At 43.9% G+C, this 27,129-nt stretch overlaps 1 protein-coding gene across 6 annotated transcripts in view; it reads left to right on the top strand.

Annotated features, from left to right (window-relative positions):
- The window catches only part of LOC145359851 (uncharacterized), a 69,261-nt gene that overhangs the window by 14,773 nt on the left and 27,359 nt on the right, over positions 1-27,129 (top strand). The gene's annotated exons all lie outside the window — the stretch shown is intronic.

The following is a 27,129-nucleotide window of genomic DNA, read 5'->3' as shown; positions in this document are numbered from 1 at the left end:
AAAAGAGCTGAACTCAAGACATGAGTTGAGAATGACTTGACTGCACTTGACAACATTTGACTGAGTTTGGTACCAAGGAGTTTGCTCGGGCAAACTGAATTCAATGGGAATCAGAGGGAAAACTCTTCCACTGGCTGGAATTATACGGAGCACAAAAGAAGATTGTTGTAATTGTTGGAGGTCAATCATCTCAAACTCTGGAGATTGCTGCAGGAGTTTCTCAGAGTAGTGTCCTAGGCCCAATCCTAATACTAAATATCTTGAGATACTTTACCAATGACCGTCCCGCCATCACGAGGTCAGAATTGGGGATGATTGTTGATGATTGTACAATGTTTAGCACCATTCGTGACTCTTCAGGTCGTGAAGCATTCCGTCTCAAAAGGCAGCAAGACCGGGACAACACTTAGGCCTGAGCAAGTAACATTCACACCACGCAAGTGCCAGGTAATGGCCGTTCAAATGGTGTCCCCGGAATATTAGCCTGGACCTCTGGGTTATGAGTCCAGTGACAATATCAAAATGCCACTGCCTATCCCAAAGTTCAGAAGATGTAGTGCAGAGGGAGACATTTGAGGTGAGGAAAGGAAAGGAACTGATTGGAAAGAAGAGATCCGCTATCACACCATCTGCCGCTTGCATATTATGAATAGCAGGATTGGGATGTGGTGAGGTTTGAGAAAATGCGTAACGTACCAGCACACTGAATTTCTCAGCGATGCTGAATGCAAGGGTCTCAGTCCCAGCCAGCTTAATGGTACACAGTTCAGTCTCCAACAAATAGGCTGAGATGTAGGTCCAGTTGTTCCCTGCTGGTTCTCTGCTGCTCTCTATGGTTGTGGGATGAGTTATCTTGTAAGACGGAGGACAAAATATCAGTGGGTGTACTGTAATGTGTTTAGCGATGTACACCCTGTATGGAAGCAATGAGAGTTGGGTGTAAATCTGATACCATGATGTGTGTAGGGGAGGGTGGGGTGCTAAGGTGGAAGAGTATTGGAATGTCAGATAAGTACCAATTAATTGGCCTTGACCACCCACATTGAGCGTTTACCAATGCTGCAGTCCAGTCGTATTGAGTCAGTCTCTGGGAACCAAGTCTGTGACCACCTATCCCTTTGCCTTCTCAGCGTGTATTAAGTGGACCTCCAGCCGCCTACAAGAACACAGCATCTTTTTTCATCCCCACTTCCATTGCTAAAGATTCCAACATCACCTCGGAAAAGGCTGGAGGCTCTCTCCCTTCCGTGTTGATTTATTTCATTGAATCTGCACTGATTATCTGACCCAGACCTTCTCCCCAAACCTACCCCTGTAATTCCACACACTTCCCATAGCTAATCCATCTAATCTACAGATCTTTTGGATGCTAAGAGGCAATTTATCATGGCTAACGTGCATATCGTTAGACTGTGGGAGGAAACCAAAGCATGCGGAGGAAACCCACACAGGCACAGGGAGAGCATGCACACTCTGCAGCCAAAGCTGGAATCGAACCCAGGTCCTTGGCACCCTGAGGCAGCAGTGCTAACCACTGTGCCATCGTGCCACCCTTTGCTGTGCTTTCCCTTCTAGACATGAACTGGAAGCAATAGTTTCAGCCGTTCCTGCTGCACAAATGCTGCTTTCCTTTGAGAGGATTAAGCTGTCATTATCTGGCATGCCAGCTGTGCTTTCCTGCACCCTGAAATCATTTGGATGAGGAGAGAGCACAAACTTTGCATGTTGCATGTCTCAACTGTGGGGCAATTGTGATTGAAAACCAACCCATTCAATTTTTTTTGCCATTATTCTTTTTAACTCTTATAAACTGATGACAAGAATTGGCATTTGGAAGCAATTATATTTTCATTTGTCTACTGTATAACATTGTATGTTTTCATTATTTTCTGATTTATTATTGTCACGTATTAGTGTGCAGTGAAAAGTATTGTTTTTAGCGCGCAATACAGAAAAAGCATACTGTTCCTAGAGAAGGAAAGGAGAGGGTGTAGTGCTACAGTGATAGCTAGGATGTCAAGAAAAATCAACTTAATATAAGGTCGGTCCATTCAAAAGTCTGATGGTAGCGGGGAAGAAGCTGTTCTTGTGTTGGTTGGTACGTGTCCTCAGTATCTTTTTCATGACAGAAGAAGGTGGAAGAGAGTGGCCTTGCTTGAGTGAGACTGGAAATTCCCACCCGAGGTCAATGGACATTTCCGTTGATGGTTCCTCGCCCACTCTGGCTCTGTGGTGGGCGTGGTGGTAGAATTCCCGCCAGTGTACCTGGGGTGCATGCTGGCGCTTTGCCGAGGCAGCGGGAAGTGGAGACAGTCAGTTCTGCATTGTCCCCGAAGCAGTGCAAGGTGAGTGACACCGCACATTTGGGTTCTGCGTGGACCTTTGGGTTCGTTGACGTGAGGCATCAGGTTTCAATGATTGATTGTGTGAAGTGTCAGAAACCACTTGGGTAAGCAGTGTACCCACGGAAAAATGCCGCAATTGTAATCTGCGTAATTTGTTCCAAACAAATATGCTCTGTCGGTTTGAAAGTGAAGCTTTCAATGCCTCATCCAGTTCAGTGATTACTCTTTAAAAGGCAGATAAGGTAACGGGGTCTCCATTTCAGCTAAAAATAGATGCTGACTGTGATGTTTGGTGGGTGGAAATGAGCATGTGAAGGGACTTTCCACACTATCGGGCAACTGTGTGCATTTAGTTTAGCCGCCTTCCTGTTTTGAACTATTTCCAACTTTCGAGATAGAGCTTTTCTTTTCCTGAAGGAAGTTTGGAAGAATTATAATTTTTACTTAGAAATTTCTGAATCACGGTAATGAAGACAATTGATCTTGCATCCAAAAAACAGTCCGTGGAAGCCCTGATCAATGGGATCACTTCATTAGTACGAGCAAGAGAGTGAAAGCAACTCCAACAGTAGTCCAGATTATTTAAAACAAACTGCACTGCTCATTCATTAATCCGTGGATTGAATCACACATTCTCAGCTGCTTTAGACACGATACACAACTGAGGTCTCTCATTCCCGTAGTACTATTATTCAAATAAATCTCCAATGCACCATCTCCAAAGTCTTTAGCTTCTAATGTGTGGTGACCGTGATTTCTGTATGAATTTGTCACATATTCTGCAAACCGCTGACACGTCAATGGCACGGTGGCACAGTGTTTTGCACTGTTGCCTCACAGCACCAGGGACCCAGAATCAATGCCGGTGACTGCCTCTGTGGAGACTGCACATTCTCTCCGTGTCTCTGTGGGTTTCCTCCGGGTGCTCCGGTTTCCCTCCCACACTCCAAAGATGTGCCGGTTAGGCGGATTGACCATGCTACATTTTCCCTTAGTGTCCCAAACTGTGTAGGCTAGATGGATGAGCCATGGTAAATGTGTGGGGTTATGGGGATAGGATGGGGGAAAGGGCCTGCGTAATTTACTCAACAGAGAAATGGCAGCCGTGATGTGGAGATGCGCAGTAAGAAGTCTCACAATATCAGGTTAAAGTCCAATTATTTGGAATCACGGCTCTCAGAGTGCTGCTCCTTCATCAGATGAGTGGCAGCGCTCCAAAAGTTTGTGATTGCAAATAAATGTGTTGGGCTTTAACCTGGTGTTGTCAGACTTCTTACTGTGTCTGTCAGAGACATTCAGTGCAGACTCAGTGGGATGAATGGCTTCCTTCTGTGCTGTCGGGATTCTATGATCCTCCCTGACCACCATTTTGTTTCTCTTGTTCTCCTCGTTGGCACTATCCTTTTTCAATTCAGACCTGCCATCGTAAAGTCTGTGCAAAATAACGAGCTTGACTCATTTGTCCTTGCAACTGCTGTGTCATCTCTTACTTCCTGTTCCACTTCAAAGTCCTTGGGTGTGTTGTCCCCTCCAAGATGCCTGCGTATTTTTCAGGAATCCATGATCGAATCGCTCCAATCTGCTTTCCACCTCTGCTGCAGAAGCCAGAATGGCTCCTATCATTGGTCAGAAATTAAATCCTATCTGACTGACTGTGGTGGACTATCCTTACTTGACCTTCTCTACCTGTTTGCAGCCTTTGGCCCAGTTGACCACACTACTCTCCTCAAAGGCCTCCCCTCTAATCCAGGCGAGTGGGATTCTCATATTTGGTTCAATTCCTAGCTTCCCGGCCATAGGAGGGAATCCCTGGTAATGTCTATTCTAATCTCTCCTGCGTCCTTCCACGTAGAATCTCTCAATGGCCTATCCTTTACTACTCCTATTTCTTATCTACCTCCTGCCCATCAGCAACAACATCATCTAAGAACGCAAAATCAGATTTCGTCTGTACACTGGCGACAGCAGTTTTTAACTGACCACCATCTCTTCCCCAGTCTCCCCAGTTTTCCAACTGCTTGTCTGACGTTCACAGCTGGATGAGCATAGATAGTGGGAAAGCCAAAGCCGTTGTCTTCTATCCTTGCCGCTCTCCGTGTGTCCTAACCATGAACTCCTTTACTCCTCATACCGACCTGGAGATGCTAAACCAGACTGTTTGTAACCTTATTGTCGTATCTGATTTTGAGGTTAATGTCTGACCTTTGATTCCTTCACTAGTGTTGTATTGCAATCTAAGAGGTTCAAGTCAGTAAAAAATAATAATATTTGAGCGTGCCTGGCCTTCCAAATGGGATTCCTTAATTTTTCAGTTTGCAACAGCTATTTATGATTCTTACTTCCAAGAATGTGTGGGTTAGTTTGATTGGCCATGCTAAATTGACCTTTAGTGTCAAGGGGATTAGCACGGTAAATACGTGAGATTATGGGGATAGGGCCTGGGTGAGATTGTTGATGGTGCAGGCTCAATGGGCCAAATGGCTTTCTGCACTGTAGGGATTCTGTGATTCGAAGATATTACTGATAGATCTCATTAACAGCTGCTAAAATTGCCAGGTCTTGATAAATAGCCACTAATGACTTATTATTGTAATACACACATCACCTCTTTGATTTGATCAGTGAGCTCAACAGCACATCACCTCCCTGCCCTACCAGGAATTGCATTTCCTTTACCTCTGCCATGTTTACACAGGCTGTGAACAACCACTGTTGACCATGAGGGTTCTGGAGATGGACAAGTTTCCCATTATGTCCCTTGCATCTACCTGTGATGACTTCAGTCAGACAAATGAGATTGGCCTGCTGGAGTATGAACTCCCTGATTGAGTCCTTTATTTGTTTGGACAAAAAGAGTTCCCTGATTGGGCCGTGAAGTGGGACTCAATCAGGGAGCCTCATGTTCCCTATTTAAAGCAAGTGCGTCAGTCTCTCTGCCTGCTGAAGCAGGGAGCACACAGGAGCACTTTCTTGTGTAGTATATCTTGTAAATAAAGGAACTTTTGGTGACGGGACCTTCACCTCCGTGGATTTGTTACACTACCCCAAGTTTATTGATATATATACTGCATTGTAATAACAACTCAACTGTCACTTTTATACTTGAGCCATTTATTTCTTCCACCATATATCACCTTACTCCACCTCAATTTTATTTAATCTGTTGTTGAAACCTTCGCCCATTCCTTTGGGATTGTTCTGACAGTCTTCCGTTTCCAGAAATGTGAGTGTACCTAACACCCTGCTGCTCATTTCCCATTCATCAGTCACCCCTATGCTTGCTGAGCTACAGTGACTCCTGGTTAAACAACACCTTGATTTTTAAGTTCTCACCCTTGTTTTTTTACATCCCTCTATGACCTCTCCCCTCCGTATCGCAACAGCCTCCTCGAGCACTGCAACTTGCTGAGATATCTCCGTTCCTCTAACTCTGGCGTCATGTCTGTCCCCAGTTTCAACTATCCAGGTTCTAAGCTTTGGGTGCACTTAATCATCTTCTTTTTCTTTATTCTTTCTTTAAGAAGCTGCTTAAAACTTACCTCTTCCATCAAACGCTTGATCATTCTCACAATCTCCTTCTGTGACTCATGGATACATTTGGTTTGAAAATGTTGTTGTCGAGTTCCTTGGGCTGTTTTAATACGTTCAAGACTCTATGTATGTATGTTTCATCGTTGCTATGTTTTGGACTGATGATTTTCAAAATCATCTCAACAAATATGGCCAGTGTATAAATACAGGTTGACTCTATATGGAGAAAAACTTCCTGTGTTTCTGAGCGTGGAAAATGTTTGATTGTTGCAGTATAGGACCCCAGTCATTATTTGAAATATCACAGTGTGGGTGTTTGAAGCAATTCCACTGCAGTTTTATCTGTTTCATCTATACCTGTGGGGTGCCTTATGAAAGATGTGCAAGTGCACGTGTGCGTGTGTGTGTTCACTGGTCTGCATGATGCCAAGTGTGGCACAGGGAGCCCGAGTGAAATTAAAGTCAATGAAACTTAAGTCTATGCCCACAGGTATAGATGGAACAGATAAAACTGCAGTGGAATTGCTTCAAACACCCACACTGTGATATTTCAAATAATGACTGGGGTCCTATACTACAACAATCAAACATTTTCCACGCTCAGAAACACAGCAAGTTTTTCTCCATATAGAGTCAACCCGTATTTATACACTAGCCATATTTGTTGAGGTGATTTTGAAAATCATCAGTCCAAAACATAGCAATGATGAAATATATTTACATAGAATATTTAATGTATTAAAACAGCCCAAGGCACTCGACACCAACATTTTCAGACCAAATGTATCTATGAGTCACGTAAGGAGATTTTGGGAATGATCATCAAACGTTTGATGGAAGAGGTAAGTTTTTTGCAGCTTCTTAAAGCAAGAATCGGGGGAACACTGCACCAGTTGGAACCGTACAGAGCATGAAGTAAGATGATTATGGTTGTTGGAGGTGCAGGAATTTCTCCGGGTACTGTCTTATGTTGTCACCCCATGAACCCAGTATAGGCATTACATAATAGTGGTACATGTGGCATTTCTACGAATTCTTTGTTCTTTGAATTCTACCTTTGATCTCTGCCTTTCGTGCACACTACTTCTTTTATTTATTCATTTGTGGATTGTTGGTATCACTGGTCAGACCAGCATTTATTGCCCATCTCTCTTTGCCATTGAGAAGGTCATGGTATGCTGCCTTCTTAAACTGTTGGCGTTCATGTGTTGCACTCATCCTGGCAAGTGGTTCAGATTCCTGACTTATGTCTTGTAGATGGTGGACAGCCTTTGGAGACTCAGGAGGTAAGCTCCTCCTAATATCCCACTTGCTCTTTTATCCATAGTATTTATAATGCCGGTCCGGTTCAGTTTCTGGTCAGTGGATACTGATAATGGGGGATTCAGAGATGCTATTGCCAGTGAGTATTAAATAAACAGCAGTGAGGGCAGAACATCAACACGGAGTCAGTAAAAAATACTTAACTCCTTTCAATCTCTTTTGCAATGGTCATATTGATTTCACAAACTCTTCCCATTGTTGTGTTATTATAAACACAATCAGTTTAGCATCTCCCAGAGAGATGGATGACTGAATTTCCTTATCCCAATGTCGCCTCATCTGAAAGGACATGTTTGCCTTAACCCTATTACATAATGCATGCCAGGATTTTTAGAAAGCTGTTTTATCTGATTCTGTTCTGATTCGACCCACAGCCAAGGATATTAAGTTATTAGAGCAGTGGCAACTCCATTGAGTACTCTAGATTATAGCTTAATTATACTGGTCTCTCCCTCTGGCTTACCCATAGGCATCTGCTGCCTTTAAAAGTGCAAACAATATTCTCCCGTTCATTTAAAAAATGCAGATCATTGAACAGAAAATTCCCAGTTTTATTCCTGGCTTTGATGTTGTTGAATGATCAGCTACACGGGATGCATGGGTGCAGTGAGTAGAGGTCCATGTGGGGCTTGGACGCTTGACAGGCGAAAGGCTTCGATTGAGGGAATTTGAATAAAGGAACAGCATTCTTTCTTGAGACTGCTAGCCTTTCCCCTCCAGATTGTTGATGTCCTGAAGGCAGGTGAGCTGGAGAGAGTGATGCAGGTGTGCTGCACTGGTGTCTAGATATGGCGCTGGGACCATGTAACCCACCAGCTTATGGCTGACAACAAATAGGTTGCCAGTCCACAAGGAGAGTCCGAGGGGAACACTCCTGTGCCCAATTAATAAGGTTCCAAGCTCAGAATCTGGCGTGGTGGAATCTCATTCTGGCCACCAGGAAAGGTGCTGCCACAGCCCCTGTTGCCACCACACTTTGGGCCTGATTTTACCATTTTAATTCTAAGCGCTGAATCTGAGCGCAATTCAGATCCGACTTGGAAATCTGTTCTCAGGTGCCCACCAACCCCCCCCCCCTCAACTCCCCAACCCCCCAATACACTCTCAGCCTGGATAAAAAATCGTGAGTCTGAATCGTGCTGCGGGTATCGCACCCGAAATGCTGCAGTTCTGATTGGAGCCTTCAATTGTGCATGCGCAGTGAGAAAAAAAGTTTGAAAAATGTGCCCCTATCACATGGCTCCCAGCCCGCAATAAGCAGATTAAGCGGCCCGGGAGTGAGCAGTGGGAGCGATGGCCCCGACAGACATCGCCCTGTCCCCACAACCTAACTGTCCCCCCTATCCCCCCCCCACCGCTACCCAGAACGATTGTGACCCTCTGCCCCACATCCCCCCCCCCCCCACCGATCACCCGCAGAGTGGCAGCGATTTTCCCCACCCCCGACCAGAGATCTATCTGGTCTCCTCCTCCCCCACCCCCACCAGAGAATGATCGGGCCTCGCCCCCGCAAGAGAATGATCGGGCCTCCCTCCTCCCTCCCCACCAAGCAGAGAGCGATCTGCTGCTGCTCTTGTCCTCAGCGGAAGTCAGAAGTTGCTGCTTAAGGAATTCTGGTGAGTCCTTGCATTGCGTCTTGTAGATGGTACAGGTGGCTGCCACTGTTTGTCGATGGTGGAGGTGATTGTATGTTTGCGGAAGGGATAGCAATCAAGAAGACTGCTTTGTCCTGGATGTTGTCAAGCATCTTGAATGCTGTTGCAGCTGTAGTCATCCAGACAAATGGAGAGTATTCCATTACTTAATATTTTCATGTGTTCGTAATAAGAGTGAAACCTAATCTTCACACGCTTAAGCATTATATTTTAGCACCTTCTTAAATTATGGCAGAATTGTGGTTAAAATAATCTAGTTGACTGTGGTAGCATGGCCCCTTTTAGGGAGCGACCCTGAGGACCACGTCATTGGGCCAAACAATACGAAGAGTGAGTGCAGGAAGCTGAGCCAATTGGCTGTTCGTCCAGGACCCCGGCGAAATCTCAGTTGGAGCTGGGGAACGGAGAGTGTATTCATGTCTTTAGTTCTGTTTGACCATTGCTTAAATATATTTATACATTATCGTTAGTAATAAACCCTTCTTAACTGAGAAAGCATAGAAACCCTACAGTGCAGAAGGAGGCCATTCGGCCCATCGAGTCTGCACCGACCATAAACCCTCCCAGGCTCTACCTCCGTGTCCCTACATATTTACCCGCTAATCCTTCTAACTTACACATCTCACAACTCTAAGGGGCAATTTTTAGCATGGCCAATCAACCTAACCCATGCATCTTTGGGCTGTGGGAAGAAATTGGAGCACCTGGAGGAAACCCATGCACACACGAGGAGAATGCGCGAACTCCACACAGACAGTGACCCAAGCCGGGAATCGAACCCAGGTCCCTGGAGCTGTGAAGCAGCAGTGCTAACCGCTGTGCCGCCCACTTGAAGTCACCCTCAATTATTATGTTTTGCTTTTGGCACTGTTACATAGATTGCATTCTTTTTTTTCAAATTTTCTTTACCAACGTCTGCTTATGGAAATCCACTCAGCCATTTGCAGTTTGTGGACATTCTGCAGGTATTTTTATGGTGAACTTTATCCATCTGAGATGACTCACAGGGTGACTTCCAGTTAAACCTTCTGTCTGTTTATCTGTATGTCCTACTCGCCCGCAGGGACATATTAATCAGAAGATGGTAGGATGAAATGAGTGGTATATACTCAGTACTCAAAGTAACTACTACATTAGCAGAATAGCACTTCAACCTCAGTTTTTGAATCATAGAATCCCTACCTGCTGAAGGTCATGAAACCCATTGACTCTGCACCAACACTCTGACAGAGCATCTTACGTGGCCCCCTTCCCAGCCCTATCTCCGTAACCCCACATATTTACTTTGCCAATCACCTAACCTACATACCTTTGGACCCTAAGGAGGAATCTAGCTTGGTCAATCCACCCAACCCGCACATCTTTGGACTGTGGGAAGAAACCGGAGCCCCCAAAGGAAACATACACGCAGAGAGAGTATGCAAACTCCACACAGGTACCCAAGGCTGGAATCAAACTCGGGTCCCTGGCATTGTGATTCTATCCACTGTGTCACCATGTCATCCTGTTGAATTGGATTTATTCTGTGCAATTGAAACAATGCCCATGCAAAGGGTTAACTCGCATAAAGTGAAAAAAATAGAACAATAACTCATCTAAAAAAAAAGTGCAATGTTGCTGAATCAATAAAATGTCTGTGCTAAAGTTGTTGGGAACATATTTTTTGACTCTGCTCCAGCCAGAGCCAAACTCAAAGAGTGCATGGATAAACAAGGAGAGAACCTATTCATTGCCTTATAAGTTAATAACTAGAGAACGTAGCTTTAAGGTAATTGTCCAAAGAAGAGGTGACTTGAGGATCAACATTTTCTTGCATTGAATTAGGATGTATTACCTGTAGGTGGTTGACGCAGATTCAGTCGACCTTTCATGAGCTAGTAGGGAGCTGATGCAAGTCAGAGAGTAAGACTTGGGGTGGAATATCCAGCCTTTCCCATCAGTAGTGGCACAGTGGTTAGCACAGCTGCCTCTCAGCGCCAGGGACCCAGGTTCAATCCCAGCTATGGGTGTTTGTCCATGTAGAGTTTGCACATTCTCCCCATGTCTGTGCGGGTTTCCTGTGGGTGCTCTGGTTTCCTCCCACAGTCCAAAGATGTGTGGGTTAGGCAGATTGGCCATACTAAATTTCCTCTTACTGTCCCAAGATATATAGATTAATTGGATTAACAGTGGTGGGTGTGGTGTATCTGGGTAAAATGTAAAATATTCTGTCAGAGAGTCGGTGCAGACTTAATTGGCCAAATGACCTCCTTCTGCACTATAGGGATTCTAAAAGACTTTTCAGTCCTGCCGAAATCGATCCTTGTCCTTGGGATCTCTGCGGATGTTGGAACTCTGAAATAAACACACACAATGTTGGGGATACCACCTCAGTGGGTCTGGCAACAACTGCAGAGAGAAGGAGTTGATGTTCCAGTTCTGGGGCCCTCCATCCGAGCCTGGAGTGAAAGGTTCGAAATGTAATAGGTTTTCCAATCAGTCAAAGGAGGAAATAACGTGTGAAGGAGAAGAAGAAAGGGGAGGATCTGAGATTGGGTGGAAGGCATTAAATGAAAGAAGAAGTGATGTTGCAAGGCCAAAGGGAGTGGCACTGGGACAAGTGAAGGAACGCAAGATGTACCTTGATGAATTGTGGAAAGCTACTGTCTGAATGCAAAATAAAGGAAGTATTTCAGATCTATTATTGTGACAACTGCCAGGACTTGCATGGGGAATTGCTGATTGACCTCCATGAAGAAGACAAGCTCCCTGATGATTGGTAATGACTTTACCCTGTGGAACCCTGCATGATGTGGAGATGCCAGCGTTGGACTGGAGTAAACACAGTAAGAAGTCTCACGACGCCAGGTTAAAATCCAACTGGTTTATTTGGTAACAAACACCACTAACTTTCAGAGTGCTGCTCCTTCTTCAGGTGAGTGAGGAGTTTTGATCACAAACAGTGCACATAAAGGCATACACCCAGTTTACAGAATACTAGATTGTGAGTCTTTACAGCTAGTAAAGTCTCAAAGATACAGACAATGTGAGTGCTTAATGCTATCTCCACTCACATTGTCTGCACCTTTAAGACTTGACTAGCTGTAAAGACTCGCGTTCTAATCAGTATTCTGTAAACTGAGTGTGTGCCTTGCTATGCCCTGTTTGTGATCAGAGCTCCCCATTCACCTGATGAAGGAGCAGCGCTGTGAAAGCTAGTGGTGTTTATTATGAAATAAACCTGTTGGACTTTAACCTGGTGTTGTGAGAACCCTGCATAAAGCAGGCTCCTGAGTTGGTCCATTATTGTATTGTCCAGGTTGGGGTCTGTTTGTGTTCACCAGCAGATTGTGGTTTTGGTTTACTTTCTTCTTAATAAAGCACTGTTACAGCTGCTTCCGAGAGTTATTATAATTATACATTTTCCCTTTTGTTCTGCCACCATCAATCTAGAATCATAGAATTCTTACAGTGCAGAAGGAGGCCATTCGATCCATTGAGTCTTCACCAACCATAATCCCATCCAGGCCCTATCCATATAACCCCACATGTTTACCCAGCTAATCCCCCTACACTAGGGTCATTTTAGCATGGCCAATCAACCTAACCCACACATCTTTGAACTGTGGGAGGAAACCGGAGCACCCAGAGGAAACCCATGGAGATACATGAAGAGTGTACAAACTCCACACAGGCAATGATGACCCGAGGCCAGAATTGAACCCGGGTCCCTGGCACTGTGAGGCAGCAGCGCTAACCGCTGTGCCACCATACCACCCTAAAAAACCTAAACTAAGCTAATCTGAAGCTAACTGGACCAGTGCCTGCAGGTGTATCAAAGAAGGCTTCCGACCTTACGCAGACCATGGCTGTCTCCTTCCTGGCTACTTAATAACTTGGGTCCCTGTTTGTTTGAGACTTCCTTATGCCATTATGTGCACATTTTGGTGTGCTCTTGAATTGAACTCTATTGTCCTTTTGTATCCATTCACTTCCCATTTCCCTGTCCTTGACCCATTGCTTTCCTTCCACAGATGTCTCATTCGAAAACTAGCGAGAGCTGACAGAATTCCCAGAAAAGTGGGCAGATTGAAATCCAGCCCTGAATATGTGTTAACATGCGAAAAGTAGTAGTGAAAGTGAAACAAGTCAGAGATGTGTCATGACTTGAACTGTATTGTAAGTCACTAGGATGACAAAAACAAATAGAAGCATGGATTTCTCGGCAGTTACAGATTTGGAAATTACAGAATGGTCGTGCGAGCATTCACAGCTATACGTGTTCGTGAATTGTCATGGGGCTTTCTTCATGCACTCTCCAATGCTTTGGAAAACCTACTTTAGAAATCTAATTTTGAGTACATCCTTGTAGGTTTGGGTCAGTTGGTTACGCAGTCACAGCAAGTTGTGAGTTTCAGTAGTACTCTATGATTTGATTACTCAACCTAAATAAGCTTCACCAGTTGAAGCTGTGGGACTGTTGCATTGCTCATTAGACGTGACCCACATGAGTGAGCTTGAAAGCGGGTATGAAGGTGTGTGATCTCATGGGAATGGACGCAGCTGTTGCCACTCTTTCATGTCCCTCCGATCAAATCTGGGGCAGGAAAGCTCGTGGGCGGCCTTCCCGCATGGAGGCCAACTCATCGTAACGTCACTGGCATTCATCCAGGGGCAGGTAAGTGACTCTAGGGAAATTGCCCATCAAACCTTGTCCATGTTTGTCACGGGGAGAGCCCCTCATTCGGGGGATCTTTGTGCCCGATTGAGATACCCAGCATTGTGAGAGGCAGGACCCAGTAGAAAACCACTCCCCTACCCTCATCCACCCTCTCCTCTCTCATAAACAACCTGAAGCCCATCTGCACTCACCTTTAGGGTTGCCAACTGTGATTGAATTATTACCTGGACATTTCATCACATGACTTGCCCTCATAGTCTTGTATTTAGTCAGCTGTCTCATCAACCTTTGTGATCCATTGTCTTCCTACAACAGTCAGAAAACCATAAGACTCAGTACCGAATTGAATGATGCTTGACTGGAAGCCAAAGAGTATTTTTCCCCTCTATTTTCAATATTCTTTTATCTGATAAAGAAAAATTTTCAAGGAAATGACCAGAAAAAATAAACAAGTTTTCAATTCGCAGATGATTTGTCAGCAGGGTTGCACGCGGTAGTTCCCTGGAGATTGACTTTCAATTCCTCTGGACTCCACGCAGACACGGGGAGAATGTGCAAACTCCACACAGACAGTCACCCAAGGCCGGAAGTAAACCTGGGTCCCCAGTGCTGTGAGACAGCAGTGCTAACCACTGTGCCACCGTTCCGCCAGTTGTTATGAGAACTTGAGGAAATATTTCATCTTCTAATTGATATGCCTATTAAAAATAGCTTCTACATTTTGTGCAAATGATGTCAAAAGCTTACGTTTAACCTCAAAATTGCCACCGATGGACTCCAGGCCAACCTGGAGAGTTGGCAACCCTACCTGCCTCTCTACAGGGATCCATCAGCGATCCCTGGTCAATGTGATGCCGTAACAAGCAATGGCCACCACGCCTGGTGGCGCTGCTGTCATTGGAGAGCTGCCAGCCTCTGATTGGACAACAGCTCTCAACACAAGAACACAAGAAATAGAAGTAGGAGATGGCCATCAGACTCTTTAAGCCGGCTCCACTCTTCACTACGACCATGGCTGATTTGTGCCGGCCTCTGCTCTTTTTCTGTGGCATTTCCCCATAGCCCTCTGTTCCTCGATCTATCAAATATTTATCCACCTCCACTTTAAATACTTATAACGATCCAGCCTCCCTTCGGGCAGAGAATTCCAGAGGTTCACCATCCTGTTGGAAAAGAAATTTCTACGCCCCTCGGTTTTAAATGACTGACTCTATCTTGTAGCTGTGTCCACTTGGGGACAGGATTTCTGCCTGAGCTGGAGTCTTAATTGGACAGGAGGGCCAGTTCTGCCCAGGTATGTGCCTGGTTGGAATGTAATTCAAATCACTATTTGCAGAAGTGGGAATCATATTCCCTTGGCCAACATTGTTCCTCAACAATAGAGATTAATCAGCTGTCCATCTTGTTAACTTGGACCTTGCAATTAATATGTACAAAATGTCACTTTAAAAACAGCAAATTGCAGTACTACTATAAGTCACAAGAAGTGCACAGGTGGGTGGATAAAAAGCAAAACTCTTTTTTTGTCTGTATCTAAATGATGAAAGCAGCTGCATCTGAATTAATGTCAGTTACGCTGTGGCCTAACCAAGGCATATTTAGCCTTGTATTTAGGTTGTGGTGTCTGCATCGGTAGCAATCTTGAGGTTAAACATAAACTTTTGGCATTATTTGCACAAAATGTAGCTTCCTGAAGCTATTTTTAATAGGCATATCAATTAAAACATGAAATATTTCCTCAAACTCTCATAACAACTGGCGGAGCGGTGGCACAGTGGTTAGCACTGCTGCCTCACAGCATCACGAACCCAGGTTCAATTCCGGCCTTGGGTGACTGTCTGTGTGGAGTTTGCATATTCTCCACGTCTGCATGTGTTACCTCTGGGTGCTCAGGCTTCCTCCCACATGCCAAAGATGTGCAGGTTCGAAGGAGTGGACATGCTAAATTGCCCCTCCGTGTCCAAAGATGAGTAGGTGAGGGGGATTAGGGCGTTGCGAAAATCTGATGGGGTGAAAGTGTGTGGGCTAGGGTAAGATGCTGAGTCAGTGCAGGTCCGATGGGCAGAATGCCTCCTCCTGCACTGTAGGTATTGTGTGATTCTAAGTGCAACTTTTTATACAAATCCAGAGAGTTATATGAGAAAGTAGTTTAACGTAATTACAAATAGTTCGAATAAACTAACCCAACATGCTGTTTGTTTCTAAATTCCTTCATCCAAATTGAATATTGCTAACAAAACAGCACAACTTCTGATTTTCCTCTTCACCATAGATCTATGTAGCTCTAATAGTTTGTGTGATGCTTGTAATGAAGTTTAGTTAATAAAGTGAAGATTGCAACATGTTAGAATGGGTGTAGTGTCTGCCTGGGTTATTGTTATTCTGTAGCTGTTAATCATAGTTTAATTGCCAGGTCAGAAAGAAGTAGAGAATTTCCAAAACTTGCTTATAGATGTGCCGGTTATCGCAGTAAGGGTCAGATTTACTGATTCCAGTGCTTTCAGTGCAGAATTTTGTGCTTCATGATTGCATTGGTAACTAAGTGCTGTGATTTGAGCACTTTAAACTGGCAGTAACTGAGCTTGTATTCAAGCTACAGCTTTCCAATGTGCAGAGTTCTGTTGTCTGGTTGCTAAAGATGAAAGTTTAACTCCGTCATCTCACCAGTGTCATGGAATGAATAGGAAAGATCTGAGACGGTTATTTCAGATAAACCATTTAGTCATCCATGTTCTTTTTGACTCCTCCTTCCCTGAAATCTACTGCTGCTTTGGGTTCTTATTCTCGATTGTAGCTGGCACTCTTGTATCTGCGTGAGATTCCAACTTAAAAGTAAAAGTAAGAGTTCCTGCAATTTACTTGGTAGTTCTTGGTAAGCTAAATATGGACTTTTTTTTGCTGTGGTCGCTCTTTCGGTTGAGTCACTCTGCCTGGTTCTCTTTTGTTTCTTTCTCTAACTGGTGGAATGCATCTGCTTTTTAGGGTGGCATGGTGGCACAGTGGTTAGCATTGCTGCCTCACAGTGCTAGGGACCTGAGTTTATTACTGGCCTCAGGCAACTGTCTGTGTAGAGTTTGCACATTCTCCCCGTGTCTGTGTGGGTTCTCCCCGGGTGCTCCAGTTTCCTCCCACAGTCCAAACATGTGCAAGTCAGGTTGATTGGGCTTGCAAAATTGTCCATTTTGTGTCAGGGAGCTAGCAGGGTAAATACATGGGGTTACGGACTTGGGGATCTGGGATTACTGAATAGGCTCAATGGGCCGAGTGGCCTCCTTCTGTGCTGTAGGGATTCCATCATTCTGTGATACTGTATTATCTCCCTCCACACCATGGTTCATCCTGTCACAATGAATTCAGGATGATGTGATGTAGCAACAGTGCATACACTTACGAAAGCTGTGGTGTGCGGGGAACTTTCGAGTTTGGTCACTCTGTCATAAAGACTGCAGGAAGATACTTCGTTCTCCTTCTCTAGTGGACATACCATTCTCTCCAGCGGGGTAAATTCCACAAATCACATTCCCGACTCACTTTCCAATTTTACCTCCATTATTGAAGCTCTAGCTGGCCATGTTATGACAACTCAAGTCACCTAACAAAATCTTAGTTCATTTGCAAATAGGGGTTCTTGCTATTTACAGCTTTACCCTAGAAACGTTTGTAGACTTTCTAAGAGTAGCTGGAAACTGGATGGCCCAACAGATGTGTTCCCATGTGTTTCTTGTCTGGACAGTGCAAGAAAGATGTGTTCATTTCCTCTCACAGCTCCTTCAAGATTTAAGGAAGTCCCTTAGTGCCTTTAGTACTTTAGGTTTAACATATGGTGACATACAGAGCAGCTGCTAAACAATGCCACTTCCTTTTCTGTGTCAAAACCATATCATTCTCTGGCCACTCTGCACAGTAAAGATAGGACCTCCCTTGCCCCATTTGGCTCATTCTAGTCTCACCTCTAACACGGAGTTCAAAGAGTTTACAATCTTTTGCCGGCATAAGTTTGCATTTGGCCACCTCAGGCTTTCTCTGTACTCACCACTCCATCCCAGTATTTGTAGCCACTCCATCCCTCATCTCCATATCAGCCCATTCAGGCCTATCTCCTCTGTAAGTCATCACCCACTTCCCAATTCCAAACCATTCTTGTCTCAGCCTGATGCTCAAACACATTAATTACTTCCTAACCTTTATTTCCTTCTTTCCCGACCTTTGTGCCTTGCTCCTTTAGAAACCCTTACCTTGTCTCTTCTATCCTCTTCAGTCTCCTTTTTTCTGTAAGATTCTCAGCACCATTGTCGGTACTCAATTCCTATTCAACTCTTGCACCATTGCCTATGGAGTTACCATCAATCTGGTTTCTGTGCTCCACTGGTCACAACACCAGCTAAAACAATGCTTGAGCTACAGTTGCAAATGCGACACAATTTTACACTTAATTAAAGCAGCAAATTTAAAGAAGATCTCAGAAAATAATGAATATTTAAAGATATCAAGGGCAGCAAAGTGACACAGTGGTTAGCACTGTGCCAGGGACTTAGGATTGATTCCAGCCTTGGGTGACTGTCTGTGTGAAGTCTGCACATTCTCCCCATGTCTGTGTGGGTTTCCTCCAGGTGCTCCAGTTTCCTCTCGCAACCTGTAAGACATGCTGGTTAGGTACATTGGCCATGCTAAATTTTCCCTCAGTGTATCCAAACAAGTGCCAGGGCGTGGGATTTTCACAGTAACTTCATGCAGTGTTAATGTGAGCCTACTTGTGACACTAATAAATAGCCTTAAAGACATTCTTCTCGGGTCTGCGTGGGTTTCCTCTAGGTGCTCCAGTTTACTCCAAAGTACAGTCCAAAGATGTGCCGGTTAGGTGGATTGGCCACACTAAATTGCCCCTTACTATCCTAAGAAGTGGAGGTTAGGGGGATTAGCGACGTAAATATTTGGAGTTACGGAAAAGGGCCTAGGTGTGATCTATTGGAGAGTCTGTGCAGACCTGATGGGCCAAACGGCCTTCTCTGCTTTGTAGCGAATCAATGGTCTATGGCTAAGATAATAATACGATGTGGCAAAATCACGTACGTCAGGGCAGATGACGAAAGTGACTAGAATTTTATGTCGACACTCTGTTAATGAATTACTGCAAGTTCAATATTACTTTCAATTGATGGCAACCAGAAAATGTCCACATAGTTAGTTATTGGAAGGGTAAATAAAAATGTTTTTCTCCCAAGCACCAGCCTGTCCCCAGCTCCAACAGCCGTAATGGGCAAGCATGATATCCATAAAAGCAAATTACTGCCAATGCTGGCATCTGAACCAAAAACAGAAAATGCTGGAGAGTCCCAGCAGATTTGACAGCATCTGTGGCTCTATTCTCTCCTCAATGTTTCAAGTCTGGATGACTGTTCGTCAGAGCTCAGTGAAGGGGCATCCAGACTCAAAATGTGATTAGGGACAGTCAGCATGGCTTTGTGAGTGGAAAATCATCTCTTGCAAATTTGATTGAGCATTCTGACGGAGTAACCCATAAGGTAGGTAAGGGCAGTGCAGTTGATGTTGCCTACATGGACTTTAGCAAGGCCTTTGACAAGTACCGCACAGTCGGTTGTTGCAGAAGGTTGAATCTCATGGGATCCGGATTAAAGTAGCCAAATGGATACAAAACTGGCTTGATAGCAGAAGCCAGAGGGTGGTTGTAAGGGGTGGTTGTAAAGGGTTGGTTTTCAAACTGGAGGCCTGGAACCAGCTGAGTGCCTCAGGTATCAGTGCTGGTTCCACTGTTATTTGTCATTTGTATTAATGATTTGGATGAGAATATAGGAGACATGGTTAATAAGTTTGCAGATAACATCAAGATTGGTGGCATAGTGGACAGTGAAGAAGGTTATCTAGGATTGTAATGGGATCTTGATCAATTGGGCCAGTGGGTTGACGAATGGCAGATGGAGTTTAATTTAAATAAATGTTAGCTGATGCATTTTGATAGATTGAACCAGGACTTACTCAGTTAATGGTAGAGCATTGGGGAGAATTATAGAACCCCAAAAGAAATTTAGGGGTACAAGTTCATATCTTCTTGAAAGTGGAGTCATGAGTGGACAGAGTGGTGAGGAAGGCATTTGGCATGCTTGGTATCATTGGTCAGAACATTGAATACAGGACTTGGGATGTCTTGTTGAAGTTGTACAAGACATTGGTAAGGCCATACTTGGAATTCTGATCACCCTATTATAGAAAGGCTATTACCAAACTAGAAAGAGTGCAGAAAAGATTTACTGGGATGCTACTGGGACTTGATGGTTTGAGTTGTAAGGAGAGGCTAGATAGACTGGGACTTTTTTCTCTGGAGTGTAGGAGCCTTCGGGGTGATCTTATAGAGGTCTATAAAATAATGCGGTGCATAAATCAGCGAGATAGTTAACATCTTTTCCCAAAGATAGGGGAGCCTAAAACTAGAGGGCATAGGTTTAAGTTGAGAGGAAAGAGATGCAGAAGGGTTCAGACAGACAATTTCTTCACACAGAAGGTAGTGAGTGTCTGGAACAAGTGCCAGAGGTAGTAGTAGAGGCGGGTACAATTTTTTATTTTAAAAATAATTTAGACAATTGCATGGGTAAAATAACTATCGAGATATCTGGGCCAAATCCAGGCAATTGGGACTGGCTTAGTTGTTAAAAAAGTGGTGGCATGGACAAGTTGGGCTGACGGGCCTGTTTCCTTGCTGTAAACTTCTATGATTCTATGTTGAAATTTTCCAGCATTTACTATTTTTGAGCATGATAGGCACTATGACCCCAGTCCATCATGTCTGTCTTATGTCTACTGTAATTATTCTTATTCTGTTTTTTTTTAAACTGTTGTTTCTCAATAAATTGCTTTAAGTATTTGAACTAAATCGTTTGTGACTCAACTTTTTCAAGTAGGCTGTCATGGCCTGATCAAATTTTGCACTGCAGATATTGGTTGGTTAATCCAATGCCCCCAAGCAGGCAAATTGTAACACTCCTGCAGAGCCAGGAGCTCCGGAGAAAATGATGTCTGCAGTGAGTTGGCACTAAGTTGAATGCTGAGCTTGCTCAGACAAGGGCACCTTCTGATTGTTAAATGAACTGGGGAACTGAGCTGTATGGGGCACAGTGTTTTCCAGTTTGTTCTGCAGTCTGTGCTGAGTTAGCTGGCCTTGACCAGACATGTTGTAGTCGCCTTTGTGATTGTAGGATAAATTAGCCAGGGCTCCTCGTGCTTCTGATTATTATCTGGTATGTGTATATGCATAGGGTAAGGGCGTGATTCAGCATATATGATGGTTAAAGAACTTGCTGAAACTTGATGTTTGAGTTAAAACAGGAAGATTGCTGACTTTCGCATCGTGCTGGAGCCACTTGAATCAAATATACCTGCAGCAATCAATGACTCACAGGACAAAGCTCACCTTGTGGGCTTTAGGGGTTGAGATATAAAACCTTTTTAATCTTAATTCATGACAAGCGATCCTAATTGTGCTTAACCTAAGAAAATACAAACAACCAGTACATGTGAATCAAGTAGAATCTTCAAAGCAAGATGTTATAGCTTATCAAAAGCATTGAAGGCTGTCCAATAGTTTTTTTCTAATTCCTCAAAACCTTAGGATTACTTGAATGCTGTCAGCTAAGGTAATGGTTGCGATCTTACCAGCAAGTGTTGAACATAAGAGTTTCAGACTCATTTTTGGTGAGGAAAAAAAATGTTATGATGCTTTGGGAAAAAAAGAGGCAATGAGTGATTCTCGCCAGTAGGGGGAGTGGGCGGGATCAATTCACACTGGCAAGACGGCTCAAGACTGCTGGACTGTGCATGTGTTTTGATCTCCCAGTGTACTGTGTCAAGAGTACATAGTGAATTGGGAGATTAACATTCACTCCCCCACAAACATCACATCCAACACCCTACCCAATCATCTACTAATCGCAGCACCCCCCCCCCCGACCCCTGATCAACTCCCCCCACTGTCCCCCTCCCCCCCCCCCCCCCCCCCCCATTTACTGCCCCTAATTTTGCATAGTGCTGAGGGCACTTAAAGTATACTTGCAGCAATCAACCAAAGGCTCCCAATTTCATAGTGCTAGGGTGCCAGGTTTGCAGTGCCAGGATGGCAGGCTGGCACCGCCCAAAGGAACACTGCCTGCCCCTACTCCAGACCAACTGGGGAGCCTCAATGGCTTCTCGTTCCACCGGCGATGTCATTGTGTCTTGTCCCCTTTGCTGGTGACCATATGTGATCCTCACCGGCGAGGACCTTCACCAGCAAGGCAATTAAGGCAAATGAGCCAGAATGGTAACATCGAGGATTCACTAATAATATTAAAATCAGGTTATACATATTTAAATCATAATTATACCAGCAGATTGGGGCCTGTAATTTCGTGAGAAGTGTGAAACTGAGCACGAACCCGATTTTTCACCCTTCCCGCGATCTTACTGGCTCACCACGCCATTCTACCAGCGTGACGAGCCGGTAAGATCACCCCCAGTGTCTTTCTTCTTCTCCTTCTGAAGTAATCTTGCATCCTGTCGCAGAAGAATTATATCACAGAAACGATGATGAAACTATATCAACTTTTATTCCAAATTCTGACTGTCTCATTCCTTATTACAGGATAGACTGAGTTAAACTTTTTCACTGGCTATAGATGGGGCTAGTGTCACCCCACCTCTGTAACTAGAGCCATGTAAACTGAGATGAATGTTCTTTGCTTACTTCCTTTCAGTTCCAGGAGTTACATACCATTGTGAACAAATGATACATCCTTGTACAGATCATTGTGAACAAATGATACATCCTTGTAGATATCATTGTGAACAAATGACGCATTCTTATAGATATTATGAATAAATGATACATCCTTGTAAATATCATTTTGAACAATGACACATACTTGTGGATACAGAAAAGCTTCAAATAATGTTGCATCATTCTATCAATAATATAACCTATTGCAAACATAGGAACATAGATAATCAGAGCAGGAATAGGCTGTTTGGCTCTTCGAGCCTGCCCTATCTTTCAATATGACCATGGCTAATCCTCTATCTCAACAAAATACTCCAGCATTCAACCCATACCTCTGAACATCTTTAGTGTCAAGAAGGCTCACCACCACCTTCTCAAAGGCAACTAAGGAAGGGCAATAAATGCTGGCCAGCCAGCATGCCCATGTCCCTCGAATGAATTAAAAAACGCTACTTCCTTCTTAACTATCTTCAGTGATTTGGTCTTGAGAGTCTTACATGGTAGAGAATTCCACAAGTTCAGCACCCTTTGTGAGAAGACATTTCTCCTCATCTCACTTGTAAATAAACAATTTGTGTAGACATGCTAAACTATGGATACTAAAACAATTAAGAACAGATGTTAGTAGTCATTCCTGGCATCTCAGGAGAGAATTTATTTTTAAAATATGGATATTTTGCTCGACCTAACGTGGCATTAGCAAATATTATTCTGATGCCTCTTCTCAATTGTAATACTAAAGTCACACTGCTGAGTTCAGACCTTTCTTTAAAGCTGATATACTTGGAATTTGTAATGAAAAGGAAAGTTCTGGCTGTTTTGAATCAGTAGGAAATCTCACAACACCACATTAAAGTCCAACAGGTTTATTTGGTAGCACAAGCCAGAAGCTTTCGGAACACTGCCCCTTCATCAGGTGAGTGGGAGATGTGTTCACAAACAGGGCATATACAGACACAGACTCAATTTACAAAATAATAGTTAAAATGCGAGTCTTTACAGGCAATCAAGTCTTAAAGGTACAGACAATGTGAGTGGAGAGAGGGTTAAGCGCACAGGTTAAAGAGATGTGTATTGTTTCCAGCCAGGACATTTAGTGAGATTTTATAAGCCCAGGCAAGTTGTGAGGGTTACAGATAGTGTGACATGAACCCACAATCCAGGTTGAGGCCATCTCCATGTGTGCAGAACTTGGCTATCAGGTTCTGCTCAGCAATTCTGCATTGTCATGAAGGCCGCCTTGGAGAACGCTTACCCGAAAATCAGAGGCTGAATGTTCGTGACTGCTGAAGTGTTGTCCAACAGGGAGAGAACACTACTACCTGGTGATTGTTGAGTGGTGTTCATCCATCTGTTGTCGTAGCATGGTCTCCCCAGTGTACCCTGCCTCGGGACATCTTTTCTTGCAGCATATCAGGTAGACATTGTTGGCCGAGTTGCAAGAGTATGTACTGTGCACCTGGTGGATGGTGTTCTCACCTGAGATGATGGCATCTGTGTCAATGATCTGGCATGTCTTGCAGAGGTTACTGTGGTGTGTCGTGGACACTGTTCTCCTGAAGGCTGGGTAGTTTGCTGTGGACAGTGGTCTGTTTGAGGTTGTGCGGTTGTTTGAAGGCAAGAAGTGGGTGTGGGAGAATGGCCTTGGCAAGATGTTCGTCTTCATTGATGACATGTTGAAGGCTCCGGAAAAGATGGCGTAGCTTCTCTGCTCTGGGGAAGTACTGGACGATGAAGGGTATTCTGTCTGCCGTGTCCCGTGTTTGTGTTTTGAGGAGGTCGGTGCGGTTTTTTGCTGTGGCACGTCAGAACTGTTGATCGATGAGTCGAGCGCCGTATCATGTTCTTATGAGGGCATCTTTCAGCGTCTGGAGGTGTCTGCGTGATCCTCCTCATCTGAGCAGAACCTGTGTATACAGAGGGCTTGTTTTGAACCAGGCAGACAGCTGAACAGCTGCTGTAACGGTCTGTGACCTGTTTTTAGATATTTAACTTTCTTATTTAACGGACAGAAATTCAATCCTGACTATTTGAGAGCGAAGGCAAAAACCCTAACATGTGACTTCAAAATGATACAGAATCCAAAAAATTAGTAGCATCAAAATTGCAATCTGACAGCGTAAACTTACCTAATATTGACATTTAGCATTTGAAATTGTACGCTTTGGAACAGATATTTAATGTGACGCAGTTTCAGTGCAGAAGTCTACAAAATGTTTAAGAGCATTTTATGAACACGGAGAACAAACTCTGCGTGACTTCTCTTTCCTGATGCTAGGTTTTGTGCAAACATAGTGAGTAAATAGTTACACCAACATGTATTGATGATCTTGAAACTTGTCATGCTGTTGCCTGGGTCAGCCATTATTATAAATGCGATGATGTGCAGCTTCCTCCATTTCTCAGGGAAAACCAGCTGCCAGCCTTCAAATAATACAGAACATTGAGTGGAAGCAATGCTTATTCTTCATTACAATTCTTGAATGTTTTTGTTTAATTATCCTCTCAGATTTGCTCTGAATGTTGTTTCATGCATATAAAGAATATAGAAACCCTACAGTGCAGAAACAGGCCATTTGTTCTCTCCCCCCACCACCCCCCACCTTAGCCTTCTCTGCTTTGAAGAAAACAATCCAAGCCTATCCAGTCTCTCCTTCTAGCTCAGTTGGTCCATCCCAGGCAACATCCTGGTGAACCTCCTCTGTATCCCCTTTAGTACTATCACATCCTCCCTATAGTGAGGTGTCAGAACTGCACACAATACTCTGGCTGTGGCCCAACCAGCGCTCTGTTCATCTCTGACCACAATCCCACCCAGGCCTTATTCCCACGACCCCACATATTTACCCTGCTAACCCCCTGACACTAGGGTTAATTTAGCATGGCCAATCAACCTAACCCGCACATCTTTGGACTGTGGGAGTGTAACTGTGCAATATCTCATTAAACATTGAAAGCCACCCCAACTTTAGGCTCTTATGCATGCTGTTCAAAGAATTCTGTTTCATTGAGTTGAAAATTACATTTTCTATATACAGTCATATAGCACAGGAAAGGCCCTTCAGCCCATCGAGTCTGCACCGACAATAACTACCACTAAAGGTGTGCTAATCCCATTGTCCTGCACTTGTCTCATATTGATGAATATTTATTGTATTTCAAGCGCTTATCCAAATACTTTTAAAAGGTTGTAATGTTTCCGGCCTCCATCACCTTCTCAGGCAGTTCATTCCACATTCCCACTACCCTCTGGGTGAAAAAGCTTTTTCTCAAATCACCTAGTCAAATTGAATACAGAAGTTGGCACGTCTTGTTGAGGTTGTTCAAGACATTGGTAAGGTCACACTTAGAATAATGTGTACTGTTCTGGTCACCCTATTGTAGAAAGGATATTAATAAACAGAAAAGATTTACTAGAATGCTACCAGGACTTTTAGTTCTAAAGAGAGGCTGGATAGGCTGGGACTTCTTTCTCTGAAATCTAGAAGGCTTTGGGGTGATAGATAATCAATACTTTTTCCCAAAGGTAGGGGAGTCTAAAACTAGAGGGCATAGGTTTAAGGTGAGAAGGGAGAGCTACAAAAGAGTCCAAAGGGGCAATTTTTCACACAGAGGGTGGTGAGTGTCTGGAACAAGCTGTCAGAGGTCATAGTAGAGGCTGGTACAATTTTGTCTTTTAAAAAGCGTTTAGACAGACACATGGATATGGGCCCACACAGGCAGTTGGGACTAGTTTAGGGGTTAAAAAAGGGGGCGGCATGGACAAGTTGGACCAAAAGGCCTGGTTCCATGCTGTAAACCTCTCTGACTCTATGATCCTCTGAATCTCCTGACCCTGAGCCTAAAGCTATGCCCCCTTGTGATTGACCTCTCAACCAAGGAGAACAGCTGCTCCCTACCCGCTCTGACCATAGCCCTCATAATCTTATACGCCACCATAATGTCCCCCTCTTAGCCTTCTCTGTTTTGAAGTAAACAATACAAGCCTATCCAGCCTCTCATAGCTCAAATGCTCCATCCCAGGCAACATCCTTGTGAACCTCCTCTATAGCCTCTCTCGTAACGTCACATCTTTCCTATGGTGCTGTGACTAGAACTGCACACAATACTCTGGCTGTGGCCTAACCAATGCTCTGTACAATTCCAACATTACCTCCTTACTCTTATACTCTATACCACGACTAATGAAAGCAAGTGTCCCATATGCCGCCTTAACTATCCTATTTGCATGTTCTGCTGCCTTCAGGGATCTGTGAGTAATTACTCCAAGATCCCTCTGTTCTTCTGAGCTACCCAATGTCCTGCTATTCATTAAACACTCCCTCATCTCGTTTCTTCTTCCAAAATGCATTACCTCACAGTTAGCAACTTATCAGAGTTAAATACCAGAGTTTAAGAAGAAATCTTTTGATTTGATTTATTATTGTCACATAAAAAGTATTGTATCTTGAGCACTGTACAGACAAAGCAAATTGTACATAGAGATGGAAACGAGAGAGTGCAGAATGTAGTGTTACAGTCAATAGCTAGGGTATAGAGAAAGATCAACTTAATGCAAGGTAAGTACATTCAAAGCCCTGATGGCAGCAAGGGAGAAGCTGTTCTTTGAGTTGGTTGGTACGTGACTTCAGACTTTTGTATCTTCTTCCCAAAGGAAGAAGGCGGAAGAGAGAATGTCCGGTGTGCATGGCGTCCTTAATGAGGGTTCAGTGTCTTCCATGGGTGCCAAATTGTGTTTGTTGATTTACTTCCATTCTACATTTAGGAATAACCTAGTGAAGATCAGAGGATATTTGGCTGTCACTATACATTGACAAAATGGGCACAATATTTTGGATGTAAATTTGAAGT

The sequence above is a fragment of the Carcharhinus amblyrhynchos genome, chromosome 29 (assembly GCF_965287045.1).
Source record: "Carcharhinus amblyrhynchos chromosome 29, sCarAmb.v2.hapA, whole genome shotgun sequence".
Classification (NCBI taxonomy): domain Eukaryota; kingdom Metazoa; phylum Chordata; class Chondrichthyes; order Carcharhiniformes; family Carcharhinidae; genus Carcharhinus; species Carcharhinus amblyrhynchos.
The sequence above is the reverse complement of the archived record's forward strand: the minus strand, read 5'-3'. Positions and strand labels throughout refer to the sequence as shown.